This window comes from Xenopus laevis, chromosome 3L (genome assembly GCF_017654675.1).
Source record: "Xenopus laevis strain J_2021 chromosome 3L, Xenopus_laevis_v10.1, whole genome shotgun sequence".
NCBI classification, from domain to species: Eukaryota; Metazoa; Chordata; class Amphibia; order Anura; family Pipidae; genus Xenopus; species Xenopus laevis.
The window spans coordinates 121593766-121607614 of record NC_054375.1 but is presented as its reverse complement, the minus strand read 5'-3'; positions in this window follow the sequence as shown (position 1 = coordinate 121607614).

The window sequence follows — 13849 nt, the reverse complement described above, 5'->3', positions numbered from 1 at the left end:
ATATATATATATATATATATATATATATTTTATAATTATATATATATATATATATGTATATATATATATATATATATATATATATATATATATAAACAGATGCTTCACCGGCACTCACCCTCAATCAATCGATTCCCGGGTGCTCCTCATGGAAGAATTAAATAGATATAAATAGGAGCACTCACGGTTCTGATGAAAAAAGAATGTCTTTTATTGGAGTGTTACAAACTGCCCCACATCAACGCGTTTCGGTTCTTTCTGACGACGGTTCAGAAAGAACCGAAACGCGTTGATGTGGGGCAGTTTGTAACACTCCAATAAAAGACATTCTTTTTTCATCAGAACCGTGAGTGCTCCTATTTATATCTATATATATATATATGTATATATATATATATATGTATGTATATATATATATATATATATATATATATATAATAATATATTATATATATATATATATATATATATATATATATATATATATATATATATATATATATATATATATATAATTGTCCCAAAAGTGCCCCCAAACTTTAAAGTTGCCATAGGTGCATGACCAATTGTTGTGGTATATGTTGATAAAGGGTCAGCACACTCTGTAATTTTCTGTATATGCTCTTTTATTGGTACAGCATCTTATCCGACGTTTTGGTCCCACCTGGGGACCTTGGCTATTTTTCTTTCAGAAAAGGCAACACTGAGTAGGAATGCACTGAATTAAGGATTGAGTTTGGGTGCTCAGCCAAAACAATTATGAACCCTTAGTGACTGATTTATCATCTTCAGGTTAATCAATGGCAGAAAACGTGAGTCAGTTTCTGAACCCACTTGCATTTTCTGAAATCTTTTTTTTTTTTTTGCAAAATATAAAAACCTTCTAGTAAAAAAAAAAAAAGACACTTTTTAAAAATGTGTTTGTAAAAAAGCAAAAGCTATCAATTGCAGAAAACAAGTGAATTCAGGAACGCACTTGTGTTTTTGTTGCCATCAATTAACCCAAAGACAATCCTTGAAGAAGCATAAAATCAGGCCTTGATAACTGAAGGTGACAATTTTATGTACTATCAGACCATAGAACAATATGACACACAGATTCAATCTAAGTCAACTGTACGAAGGTTGCATTGTACTGGCTTTGTGTATATTTATACTGGAGTGCAGTCAGAACCAGTGGTCGCACATGATATTCAATCCAAGAATTTATAGGGGCACTCCAATTGCATCAATTTATTTTTACTGAAGCCAGATGCAATTACGGATAGTAAAACTGTGTGCATTTCCTCACAGGCTATTGAGAGCAATCCACAACTTCTGTGCAACGATGCGAGTGGTAACATCATATTTCTACGGTCAGTGACTATATCTAACTTCAGTACAAATCAGCAGAGGAACTTAAATGTTTGTAATTAGCAAAGGAACAAGGATTTGAGACAGGTTCGGCTTTTAGGCGATTACAGAATGACACTGGATGCTGTATAACACATATCTGAACTTAAGGCATCTCATTCTATAATATAGCCTTGATCATAGAAAATCTGAGCGTCTTTAAAGCTAAATACGTAAAGCTTCATTCTGCTTTACAATTGGCTAAATGCTTAGCAGCAGCCCCAGAGAATAAGTAGGAAGAGAGAACTGGCATACCCCATCAGTTCATTTGCTTGCTGCTGTCTAGAATTATTTACCATGCAAAGTGTGTGATGCTTAATAGACTGGAAGCAGATGTAAAAGCTGTGGGAGGCATGTGGACAGTTTCTGTTGAGAATTTACTCTATGCAGTTTCTTTCTCTTAACCCTAGTTTGCTTCAAAGGGATCTACAGGAAAGACAAGAATCTTCTCATCTCTAAGGTAGTTACAATGTGGGCTATTACCATAAGCCTTTAATAACAGCAGCCCAGGATTGCACAACATTCAGACCGTTTGGGTACATACAAGTAAATAGAAAAGGTAACTTTTATTTTATATAGAAAAAGTTATGTAAGTAGAACTTTATTTATAAAGCGCTGTAAGTATATGCAGCGCTATACAATCTTACAATATGTAAAAGTACCTACAGGAAGGACACACAACAATAATAAATACAATAAATATATATTATATATATATATATATTATATATATTATATATATATATATATATATATATATATATATATATATATATATATATATATATATAATATCTGTAAATTATAGCCTTATAAACAGTGCTTAGTGATGTCAATGGTTATCATCGGAGCTTAGAGATGTCGTTTCTGTCACATGAATCACTGAAACTTGCGTATTACAATAAATAAAGTAACCGCTGTTGCAAAATATGAGGATATTAGAAGTCACCTCAGAGTTCAATGACCTGTATAAAAACTGTATATGGTCATGGAACTCCTCTGTAACTTATAATATCCTTATAATACACAAAAGCCATGAATATCTTGTAAATTATATCCTTATAAACGGTGAGTTCTGATGTCATTAGTTATAAACGGTGAGTTCTGATGTAATTTGTCACATGACTCACTAAAACTTGTGTATTACATTAAATAAAGTACCCCCAGTTGCAAAGTATGAGAATATTAGAAGTTAAATCGGAGTTCCATGACCTGTATAAAAGGACTCGGCCTTTGGCCTCGTGCTTTTATATGGTCATGAAACTCCTTGGTAACTTATAATATCCTTATATTTTACAAGAGGGTGTACTTTATTCACTATATATTTTACAAGAATGGGTACTATATGCACTACATAAATACACAGAGCTTAATTGCCATGTGGTAAGAGAGCCAGTATGTAGGAGATCCCTACCCTACAGAGCTTACAGTCTAAGTGGATGGATAACATACAGGCACAAATTGGAGGGGAAAAAGTGTACAAGGCTAAGGCACTGTCCCTAAAGTGCCAGGACTAGACTAATGTTCTATTGCTCCAGCCTTATAGTGTGACATTTCTATTCTATGTGTACAGTATATTGTGAGTGGGTCCCTAAGCTCAGTAAGTGACAGCAGCATTGCAGTGAATCAGCAGAAAAGAAGATGGGGAGCTACTGGGGCATCTTTTGAGACACAGATCTTTACTGCTAAAGGGTTATGGTTGCATTGGGGTGGTACAGAAGCCCAAAACTTTTCTAGCACTTCTTTAGTTAAGCTTTAGTTCTGCTTTAACAGGTGTCATATCCACTAGTATATAGATATAAGAACAAAAAACAGTCTATAAAATAAAGTGAATGCAGACGGCAATATCTGAATCATTTCACAAGTATTAATTTCCTGACAAATTCCAAAGCTTCACAGAGAAATTGTCAAGGTTTTTACTCACACACTTGCCAGTTTTCGCACATACACTAACAAGCCAATTAACGGCTCCACACTTTTGCTGCTGACAAGAACTCTGAAAACAGTTAAGTCTTCCAAGCACAGAAATATTTTTTGCATGAGTCCGATAAGGGCCTCAAAGTATGCCACCTTGTTATGAAGTCATACAGTGACATATAAAAGTAGCATAAGAGGAGTACAAAAGCCAAGCTAACAGATGAGACAGTACACTTGCAGGCTTGATCTCTGCTGGAATTTGTTTACGTCTGCACTTGCCCAGCCTTGTCTACCTGCGTACATTTCAGTCGGTTGTAGGATTCAAAACTGCAACAAAGAATAATCGACATTGCATTTCAAAGTTCTTTATACCGTTATGCCTTTGAAGATGGCAATGTCCAAATCTTGGATAAAGAAAACCGCTGGTTTGAAAGAGGTGAGAAAAAGAGGCGATTCATGTCAAGGTGGAGAAACCATCCCTGAACAGAGGTGGGGGCCTTTGACAGACCTGTCGGCTACATACAATGGTTTCCTAACATCTGTACAGGTTGAGAACACTTCACACATCCATTCATGCAACTCTTATAAGTAACACCTGTTCCTAGTAGGGATGCACCGAATCCACTATTTGGCTAAGGATTTGCCCAAATCCTTTGCGATAGATTCGCCTGAATCATAATTTGCATATGCAAATGAGGGGTGGGAAGGGAAAAACATTTTTTCGTTTCTTGTTTTATGACAAAAAGTCACGCAATTTCCTTCCCCGCCCCTAATTTGTATATGCAAATTAGGATTTGGTTCGGCCGCCAGAAGGATTCGAATCCTGAACCGAATCCTGAATTCGGTGCATCCCTAGTTTCTAGGAGTTGCATGACACAATGGTAATCCTATCACAGAATCAACACCTCTGTGAATTTCAGATGTCACCTCTCTGAAGAGTTATAATGTGCCATTGTGATTGGATTAGTGGAAGAGTTTATATGCCAAGAACTTCCCACACCAGTCAGTTGAACTGAAGAAGATGCTCAGATGATTACTCAGCAAGTCCAGCTGTTTTAGAAGTACTTATATTAGATATACCATGACCTGGATGAATGAAAATCTTCATAGTCAGAAAATGAGAGGTTATGCTTTATTCCCCCAAAATTAAGAACTTTTTGGTTAAACAGATTAGGGGCACAGCAATTCAGCATTTTGGTGCTTTTTAGATAACAACATAGAAGTGCTATCATCTTTTAACGTGAAACACGTATCACTCTTTACTTGTTCTAAAATAAAATACAGTACATCAGAACCCCCATTTTCTATATTGCCGACATATCTTGCTACTGATCTGTAAATGGTAACATTAGAACCACTTTAGGGCAATGACAGCTGGAATTTTCCTGCAATAAGACGAATAGCTGAGCCTGTGAGTAATGTAATTAGTTAGTAAACGGAATTTTTTCAGGGAGAACTCTCTTGTGTGTCATTGCCCTTAAAGGAGAACTAAAGCTTAACTAAAGAAGAAGGCTAGAAATGTTGTACATTATGTTCTGAGCTTCTGTACCAGCCCAAGGCAACTACTGATTCACTGCACATGCTCTGTGCTGCTGTCACTTACTGAGCTTAGGGACCCACTCACAATATACAGTACACATAGAATAAAAATGTCACAATATAAGGCTGATTAGTAATTAATACAGATAATTACTGGCAGCACAGAAACCAGTGCAACTAGGATCAGAATTTAATAATCAGCTCAGTAGCATCAGCTTATATTACAGGCCAACCTCATTTTCTGCTTGATAGTTTGTGACAATCCCTAAGCTCAGCTTCCCAACAGCTGCCCACTGAGCATTGACTGTTACAGACACTTTCCAAGATGGTGACCCCCTGTGACAAGTTTGAAGTCCTGGATCATTGCTGCTATTGAGGAACTGAAACATAAGGCTAGTGCAATAAGTTCAGTATATAGCTTAGAGCATTTTAGCCATATAAATTCATAGGGTTTAGTTCTGCTTTAAGCCCCTCTACAAATAAATCTTCTTGGTGAAAATAGCATTAGCAAAGTCTTCTATTTAAGGGGCTTGCCAAACGGGGTACTTCATTGTCTCTCAGGAAATGTCCGCTCCCTCATTTGTGTTTTACATGCAGAGATTCAAATGAAAGTGAAGAGGCAGCTATTGTCGGGCCATGTGTCAGCGCCCTAAATGGAGTCCCTTTTGGCTTGATAGAACACAAACAGCTGCAGGGAAATGCACCTTCTGTGTGACTGACACAAGATGCAGGGAAGCTGGAAAACAGACTCAGATTTATAATTTCCAAATACTAGACATTCGCCCATAATGATTACTTAGAGCACATGCAGTTTTATTTATTTAGAGATAACTGCAGCTACAAAGCCATCAGAGTGGAGTATAAGCCAGAGACACATGAATGCTATGCAAATATTTGCTACAGATAGGATTTCCTGAGAATTTATGTTCCAACATAATGAGCTGATCTAACAGTGAAATATACACTATAAATCTTATTCTTTGAAAAAACATCATGCTAATGTGTTGTGGAGTATTAAAAATCCCAGACTAAAACTGTCTTGCTGGTTTCAATCACCCCTCAGACAAAAAGCAAAGCTGCCTGCTGAGCTCACAGTACTTACAATCAGAAATAAAGAATACATGAAAAAAAAGAGAAACGATAAAAAGTGTACCCTCAAACTAGAAAGATCTATAAAGCTCATTCCATTTACACAGTTTTACAGATATGCAAATATTATTTGGCTCAGTGGTTAGCACTGCTGTACTATGGATTTCAATGCCAACAGTGTAAGACATTTGTATTGTCTACTAATGCCCACGTGGGGCTTTTTTCAGGGAATCCAGTTTCCTCCAAGACTCAAAAAACACGATGGCAGATTACCTGGTTTCAATTGAATATCATCCTTTATAAAGTAAGAATTACATAATACATACATACATACATTAAAATGCTATATTCAAACATATACAATGACAGTTCTTTAAACAGTATATGTAGTACTGACCATAGAGTACTCAATACTCCATAATTATATAATACTCTATACTCCATAATTATGTAGTACTGATCTCCCCCCCCCCCCACAACCACACACTATATAAAGCAAAAAAAAAAGGAAGCTATGGGGATCCCCAGTATCACAGACAGGGACAATGCATTGTCAAGATCAAACTTGATGAGATCAAGATGAAACCAAATTATTCATAGTAAAACTGCAAGTGGAAACTTACTGCTGCACCCAAATAAGAACCCACTTCAGTTATTCCTGCCAGCTCACACACACACACTTCTCTTACACACACACACACTTCTCCGCCCTATTGGATGTGTATTCAAGCCATTCATATACAGAAATGTGGGCAATGACACCATACTATAATTAGGACTAATTATTTTAGAGCCTCAGGCTGGAAAAAAAAGTCTAACGTGAACCTATACTTATTTACCTCTAACGGTTGCATTAGAAACAATCCTGTAGAATTTTCGGCAGTTTCATTTTTTTTTCTCAGTTATTAACACTATCCAGCAGTCACAAAGCAGATCAAGGTGTCAAGTCTGTTAAAACTGGATACCCTGCTTTGAGCAATCAAATTCAGTTCTTTCTTCACCGAACTCGCTCACCTTACCTTAAAAAAGTGCCTGAAAAACTGTTGTGTGTTAAACGCAATTCATGAATCATTTTCAGCTAGTTAAAATATTCTACAATGCTACCAATGCAGACTATTTCTATTTTATTTTCTATCTTTTTATTTTCACGCAGTAATGAGGTTTTTTTTTTAAGTAATTTAAAAAGGATATTCATAAATGTATGAGAGTTGATTTACCTGGGATGGGCAGCCTATGCCCCTTTAGCTATTAAACTACTACGTCCACTTTTTACCTTACATTAAATATTTATTTAAATACTGTAAAACAGATAAGAGAGGAAAAAAAGCATTTGGTGCAACCAGCTAACCAAAGCACAGGTATTGGAACATCACTGTTTGTTAAAGTGGGGCAACCTCCATGAGAGCAAAGTCATGCTTTATCACTGCAATGGAAATTGACAACACAGACAATCAATAGTCTACTTCTATTACTGAAAAAACACAAAAAGATCATATACTGTGGGATCCTGTAATGGTGCATTAAGGGAGATAGATTGTGAGCAAGATGCGAAGGGCAAGCTGTCAAGAGCAAACAGGGCATGTTTCAAGTCAAGATAAATCACTACATACATCTAGAAAACCAAGGATATTGAAATTCTGTCCATTGATATAGAAAACTGTCCATTCTTGCCTTCCCAAGAAACTAACTTAGTAAAGACATTTCTTCCTGTTACAAAGTTAACAATTATATCCCAGTACCAGCCAATGCAAGACCAACAAAACATTTAAAGGACTTTTTACCTTATTTTTCTTTCAATTCCCTTAATGAAACATATTTCTCTTGTTTCTATACATATATTACTAGTTCACATTGCACGTTTAATCTTGAGATAAACCAACAATGATGGGTTGGCTGGCCACACACACTTCAATAACTCCTCCCATTGTATTGTTAAAGTGGCCGTCGCTAGCGAATATTCACACGAAATCACATCCGCACGGACATCACCAATTTACTAACAGGTGTAGAGGACTATTCGCTAGCGAAAGATACAGTTGCTAGCGCAGTTCAATATCCTATAACTCAGGCTAACGATCGTTACTCCGCAAATTCACTGAAGTGCAAATTTTACTGAACATTTCGCCAGTTTCCTTTGTCACTTTAGACCAGAAGAACTGATAAGATAAAGCTGCATCTTTCTTTATTAGGACCTTTCTCCAGGAATGATCTTGAGAAAGGCCCTAACAAGCACCGTTGGTGATTTTATGGTCAAAAATCAAATTTTTCAAGAAATATTATACCCTGACCCTGGAAATAGCAACAATCTGAAAATACACAGTCTAGAACCTGTTGAGGTCATGTAGGAGGCAATGGCAGGTGTCCCTTGAATCATCTGAAGCCTACATGGTGTTTAAGGTTTTTTTCTAGGGTTTTGCCTGAAAAATCGTTCAATTTCAGCAATTCATGTTTTTTCCTGACGAAAACTGTAATGATTCTAGTTTTCGGGTTGTTAACTCTGAACTTGCTGAATCAAGATTTTTTCCATTCCATTTTTTTCTTAAATTAGAAACCATTCCAGTTGAGAATTCATTTGAGGTGTATATAAAACTCTTAAAATGTAACCCCCTAAACTTGCTTCATTAAGACAGATTGCTTTTCGTGTAGCAACAAAGAGAACCCTATTAAGATACAGTTCCCATAACATAAACAGTTACTGTGCCTTATTTGCTGCAGACATTGTTTATCATGCACTTGAATGCACATAGGTCAGCAGAAAGAAGACTAATGGATCACAGTACAAAGTCATACCACGATGTTCCAGGGACTTGGGATGTGAGCTGTGTACGTGCTCACATGGCTTTTACCAATTTATCAAGTGGAAGAATCACGATACAAATGGATCAATGGGAATAGGCTGGTCTCAATGGTCTTCATATTACATTGCAGTTTGTAATGCACTAGGATTTATTTCTATCCTGCATGTTAGACATCTTCCAGTAGACTTTCCAGTGCAGACTGCTACGTCTCAATACTTTTTCCTCAGTGTTTTAAAATAATAAAAATGTTAAAGTACATATTATACTTTATTCAAATAGCACCAACACATTTACATAATTCTATTCAGAGATTGTTCACTATTCATTTCAGTCCCTGCCCCAGTAAAGCTTTTTTTTTTTTTTTTGCATGAACCTAATATCAGAGGGCCATGTATGTATTAAGGATACCTAATTTGTAGGCAGATAGTTTTTTTTTTGGTGCTAATTTTCCAACTAGATAAAAGACAAACCACATTCCCTGGAATTCACTTTCCTAAGGGCTCTTACAGACGAGCACTTTTACCTGCGCTCCTCTGCGTTCCGGTTTCATGCGTTCAGCTGCAGGGGAGTTATTACCGCCTGAACGTATGAAACCGGAATGCAGGGGAGCGCAGGTAAAAGTGATCGTCTGCAAGAGCCCTAAATCACTTGATTATTAGGTCTCCCTGGATCAGAGATTATTATAGGGAAAATATACCCCACTTTTCACATAAACTCATTCATTAGGGTAAGGCCACACAAGGAGATTCGGGGAGATTTTGTCGCCTGGCGACTAATCGTCTCGTCTTCTGAGCAACAATCTCACCGAACTGCCTCAGCGTGTTTTCCCATAGGCTACAATGAAAAGTCACCTGTGCTAAAGCACACACGGCGATGCATTTTCAATCATTGCCCAAAGTTTCCTCCATGAGGCAACTTTGGGCGACTACTGAAAACGCATCGATGCGTGTGCTTTAGCACAGGGGACTTTTCATTGTAGCCTATGGGAAAACACGCTGAGGCAGTTCGGTGAGATTGTTGCTCAGAAGACGAGGCGATTAGTCACTAGGCGACAAAATCTCCCCGAATCTCCTCGTGTGGACTAACCCTTAGACTTGTACAGAACATAAACACTGTCTGACAGGTCAATAAAAAGTATGTGCATTATATTGTACACAGACATTCCTTTATATACCTTTATTACAGGGGTCAGCAACCTTTACTATCAAAAGAGCCATTTTGCCCCCTCTTCCACTAAAGAAAAATAGTCTGGAGCCGAAAAACATAACACAGCTTATAAACTTTTAAAAGTTTTAAACTTTTTTAAATTTTTAACTGTTACAACAACAGAATACAACAAACAGAAGTGCAGTGTGTATGTGAAGGCCTACTTTGAAACAAATTAAACACTGAATAGCCCTACGCACATTTACTAATGGTCGAATATCGAGAGTTAATTAACCCTCGAGTTAATTAACCCTCGATATTCGACTGCCGAAGTTAAATCCTTCGACTTCGAATATCGAAGTCGAAGGATTTAGCGCTATTCGTATTTTAATCCATCGATCAAACGAAATTCAATCCCAAATTGGTAGGAAAGTTTATGGGGACCTTCCCCATAAGCTAACATTGGTGCTCGGTAGGTTTTAGGTGGCGAAGTAGGTGGTCAAAGTTTTTTTTTTAAAGAGACAGTACTTTGACTATCAAATGGTCGAATAGTCGAAAATTTTTTAGTTTGAATCATTCGATTCAAAGTTGTAGTCGAAGGTCGAAGTAGCCAAAAAAAAACATTCGAAATTCGAAGTATTTTTTCTTCTTTTCCTTCACTCAAGCTAAGTAAATGTGCCGCTTAGTGTTCTCATCTGTTTAATGTGACTGTTTCTGAAGCTCAATGCTGATCTTCCCTCTCTTGTCTTGAGTGTGTGACCGCGGTAAGGACCATGATGAATCTTCTTGCTGCAAGACCGTGTCGCAGCAAGCAGGATGAAGAGCTGTAGAAAATATGAAGGTGTGGGACACATCCAAGGCAGCAACTGGACTGCAATAGTTTCTTTATTGGGGGTAAAGATACACAACATGTTTCGGGCGGCGCCCTTTGTCAAGTGACACTTGACAAAGGGCGCCGCCCGAAACATGTTGTGTATCTCTACCCCCAATAAAGAAACTATTGCAGTCCAGTTGCTGCCTTGGATGTGTCCCACACCTTCATATTTTCTACAGTTTGACTAAACTGGGATATCAAGCACAGGATATCCCGTGGGAAAATCCGACTAAGAGACTAGTTGAGCTCCACGTGTATTCTTATTTGCAGGATGAAGAGCTGCATGAGGCTCCGGAGCCGCAGGTTGCCTACCCCTGCTTTATTACATAACCCCAACTCAATGAGTCCATTAACCTATGGCTTGGGAGTCAAAAAATCGGTCTCTATTCTGTTTAGCGAAAACCTGCATAATGCCCCCATGTTTACAAAAGTTTAATAGAGATTAAAATAATAATGCCCCCATGTTTACAATAGTTTAATAGCCATTAAAACATTAATTAACACATAATACAGTGGGTAAAAGGGTAAGAAGGATCTTCCAGATAGAAGCCCTGCAAAAGCTATGGTTTTACTACTTGTTTAAACTATACAGTTGTAGATGTAATTGCAACCGAAAGCATATTTGTCTGTGCATTTCTGCACCGCTGGTTCTGACTTAAAACAATGGAGCAACTGCCAGATCTGTTTTAGTGAATATTTCATTTTCCACAATACCTTGCATGCTTTTTCACAAGTCACAGGTTAAAAATCGAGATTCTGCTACATAGTTTCAAGAGAATACAAAATGACAGACTTTTCATTAGTTGTTACATTTTCCAATAAATAAAACCAATGGAATCTGTTAAATAATGTACACAGGAAAGTTGCTTAAAATTGCATTTTCATTCATAATACAAAAAAAGGGATGGGATTTTATTCCTTGCACTAAACAGGTCCTAAACACACACACTATTTTACAGGGACAATAGTTCACAAGCTCTCACAAGTTGGTTGGGGAATCGTCTCTAAGATTTGTCACAGATTAACATGGATACTTTGAATTCACTCACCATCAGAACGCGTCATTTACTCCACTATTATAGCAAGGAGAAAATTACGCAATACATTTGCTCTAGCTTGAAATAAGACTTAACCTGTTGCAGTTACAAGCCACTCAAACATGGACTAGCAACCATGGACCATTGTCAAAGGAATAACCTGCTAAGTAATGTACCTTGAGGAGCAATAACTATCTATATTTACAGTATATGACTAAATTTGCTGCAGAAAGCCAATTTATTCAGAACATGCTGTACTTCTTTATCAGGAATTAAAATAAATTTACACTCCCCTTTGAAGGAATTAGTTTGTGTTTTAATCTTGATGTAATAATCAATGAGCACTGAAATAAGCCAGTGGTTCCAAACTGTGGGACCGGCCCCACTATGGTGACCCAAAAATGTTAGCTTGAATCTGAAGGGGTAAAAGCTTATTAAATGTGTTGGATAAAGCAAATTACTGCTAAAGCCAAATTTGTATACATCTGTTACTTGTTTCTCTGCCAAAGGATGCTCTAACTAAATCATAGAGTACAAATAGGTGTCTAGCTCTGAACGCAATGAGACTAAAGATTAATGTTGAATTTTTTCATAGAGAATTTGGTATTACTTACCTCATGGCAGCATTGAAATAAAATGGAAAATCGCGTCCCCACTACATTTATGTGTATATACAAAGTAGTAATGTGCGGGTCGTGTTTTTCTCAACCCGCACCTGCCTCCTCCCCTCTATGTATAGGTCCGCGCCACCTGCCAATGACATCACTAAAGGGGCGGGGCGAGTATGCGCCTATAAAAACAGAAGCAGGAAGAAGGCAGTGAAAGTGCAGCGACCCACAAATGGAGTGCTGAGGTCAACCTGAACCCGTGGGTATTAGGCCAGCTGCACATCACTAATACAGATGTAGAAATGCCCTAGATGGCATAAGAGGCTATAACAATATTAGCAGACATAGTCATTTTACCTTTAATCTGTTATGAGTGTTGTACAATACAGCATAATCACATTATAAACTACATTCTAGCAGAGTTGCAGTGGGGCAAGACTAATAATTAGTGGATCTCATAATCAGCTTGATGCATCTTTCCCCAACTATTATAAAATGCAGGGACAGTGCACTTACTGCACTTTTTTGGGTAAATCACATGATGACTACAAGAGGATTGCAAGAAAAATACTTCCCATCAAAGCTCATCAAGATGCCGTTTAATACTTTAAAGAGCCTTTAAAGGGATGGCTCACCTTTACATTAACTTTTAGTATGTGATAGTATGGCCAATTCTAATCAACTTTTCAATTGGCCTTCATTTTTTCTTTTTTTAATAGTTTTTGAGTTACTTGTCTTCTTCTTTTGAACCTTTCCAGCTTTCAAATTGAGGTCACTGTAGGGCTACACATTAATAGTTATTGCTACTTTCTATTACTCTCCTATTCATATTCCAGTCTCTTATTCAAATCATTGCATGGTTGCTAGGGTAATCTGGACCTAAGCAACCAGATTGTTGAAACTGTAAACCGGAGAGCCGCCGAATAAAAGCTAAATAACCCCCAAACAATATAAAATGAAAACCAATTGCAAATTGTCTTAGAATATTACTGTCTACATCATTTCGTTTGAACCACAATTTCACTTCCCTCTGTATCGGACCAAAAAGATTTTCTTTCCAATTCATCCAGACCAGGCTGGCTGGCTAAAACATGTAATGATATAAGTCAACAAAGGTGCAGAGATAAGCAAATACATGAATAGTCAGTTTTATTTATGTATTTATCTTTAAGTTAAAGAGGATGCTCCTGCTCTGATCTAATGTGTTATTTTGGTGGGCACTGCTGGCCCAAAACAAGCATATATTAACTGCCACCACCCTGCTGTAACACTGTACAGTGAATTCAACAATGTGATGGAACATTCAGGCTATGGAACATTTTTCCAATGCATTCGTTAATGTTACATCAGGCCCTTTAGAATGAAGATAGGATGAATTCAATAGGGCCGATGAGGATAGATTTGCTTGTGAAGAGGGACAGACAAACAGAAAAGGCTGAAGATTTTCTG